Source organism: Gossypium hirsutum, chromosome A11 (assembly GCF_007990345.1).
Source record: "Gossypium hirsutum isolate 1008001.06 chromosome A11, Gossypium_hirsutum_v2.1, whole genome shotgun sequence".
In the NCBI taxonomy this organism is placed as follows: Eukaryota; Viridiplantae; Streptophyta; class Magnoliopsida; order Malvales; family Malvaceae; genus Gossypium; species Gossypium hirsutum.
In genome coordinates this window covers 39,207,844-39,209,908 of record NC_053434.1, presented here as the reverse complement: position 1 = coordinate 39,209,908, position 2,065 = coordinate 39,207,844, and the positions used below count along the sequence as shown (strand labels likewise).

The 2,065-nt window shown below is 38.0% G+C and overlaps 1 non-coding gene across 1 annotated transcript; it reads left to right on the top strand.

Moving 5' to 3' along the window:
* Positions 1-1,272: 1,272 nt before the first annotated feature.
* On the top strand, positions 1,273-1,379 carry LOC121210413 (small nucleolar RNA R71). The gene has a single exon (XR_005905527.1). It is a non-coding gene; the product is annotated as a small nucleolar RNA R71 (small nucleolar RNA).
* Positions 1,380-2,065: the final 686 nt, after the last annotated feature.

Here is a 2,065-nt window from a genome sequence, read left to right as displayed (position 1 = left end):
TATCGTAAAGCATCCTGGATCATTCAATTTCTGTGGCAGCTTGTTCTGCAGGAACGCACTGCACTCATTTGTCAAGGTGACAGTCTCATACTCGCTTAGTCGTTTCTTCTTGGATAGTATATCCTTCATAAACTTCACATAATTCAACATTTTTTCTAAAGCCTCCACTAATAGAATATTGATGTGTAATTGCTTCAAGACATCCAAAAACTTCTTGAATTGCACCTCCTGTTTCTGCTTATTTTACTGTAATCTTTGTAGATATGGAGCTGATGGAACTTTCGGTTGAGCCAGACAACTCTTCTGAGTAGGTAAATCTGCATCTAAAGAAGATGTTAAAGTATCTGAATTCACTAAGTTAGGATTTAGCTTGTCAGTCTTTGCAGATTTTGATTCTTTTGGTGTAGGAATTTCAACAGTTGGTTGATTCTTCTTAACGGGCTTATCTTCGACCTCAATCAATTGGGGTTACAGCATTTTACCACTTGCAATGCCACTACCTTGATATGTTCTTTACCCAAATTTCTTGGATTCTCAGTATCGCTCGGCAAGGTTTCTTGCGGTCTATTCAAAGCTCTGTAGCTAACTAGCCCATTTGGTTTTCCAAATTTTTCAGTGCTACTACTTGGCTTTGGATCAAAGCGTCATTCTTTGCCATGTATGCTTTCAAAAAGTTCTCCAAAATATTTGATGCCTCAGCTTGAGGTGGTTTTGGAGCTTGTTGATTAAACCCTTGAGATTGGTTGAGTCTATGTTGCATAAAGTTGTTGTTTAGTCTATTTCCTTGGTTGCTCAAGAAAAGTTGGGGTGATTAAGCCATGAAGGATTACAAATGTTGGACTGGGGTCCTTGTCCACTCTTATTTTGGTGTTGGTTCCCCACATAGTACACTGACTCAGAATTCAATTGGCAATTCTTGAAAGAATGACCTTCCTTATAGTACAAACAAAAAACTACTTCAAACGGACTTGATGGCTGAGCTGCAAAATTATTAGCACTATTAGCAGTAAACTACTTTAACATAGAGGAAATAGGCGATACATGAGCTGATAATGAAGTGAGAGCATCAACTTCATGAACTCCAGCTATACATCTTCTTGAAGTTGTTCGATTTGTTGGCCATTGATAGTTGTTGCTCGCAATCCTCTCTATATCTCATAAGCCCCATTATAAGACTTAGACAAAATTGCACCATTCGGAAAACCATTTACCATCAATCTTGTATGTGCATTGAGACCATTATAGAATGTCTCCAACTGGATATAATGAGAAATCTCATGATGAGGATACTTATGAAGTAACTCCTTGAATAGTTTCCAAGCTTCATATAAAGACTCGTCATCCAATTGTTGGAAAGTTGTGATCTCGTTCCTCCACTTAGCGTTCTTGCTAGGCGGGAAATATTAACCAAAAATCTCTCTACTAATTCTTTCCATGTAGATATGGAACTTGGTGGCAATAAATTGAGCCATGCGCGTGCTCAATCTCGCAACGAGTACGGAAACAACTTTAGCCTCAGTGTGTCTTCAGTCAGACCGGCTATCTTGAATGAATCACTCACCTCCATAAACAATCGAAGGTGGAGAAGTGGATCTTTCGTGGGCATACCACAAAATTGGCCCACCGTTTGTAGCATTTGAAACATCACTGGTTTCAATTCGAATTGGGTTGCCTCAATATCTAGCCTTCTAATTCCTAGATTTAACTCATTGAAAAATGGCACAGCATATTGTCTTATGCATCAATCCCTATAATCGGCAATGAGGATGGGATTTTGTACATGATCGGCTTCATTACCTTGGTCTTGATTCTGATTTCCAAGGTCCATCTTGACTTGTCTTTGAGATATTCGTTCATGTCTTCTTTGTCTGAAAGTTCACTCAATTTCAAGGTCTACTGGGAGTAGATCGATAATCTGATCCATACTCATAAACACCTAAAAAGAAAATCACAAAATTAAAAAGAATAATTAGTACTGTTAGAAATAACCAAATTGAAAATAAATAATTTCACAAAGAATGACTATGGCAATAGTTGACAATTCCCGACAACAGTGCCAAAAACT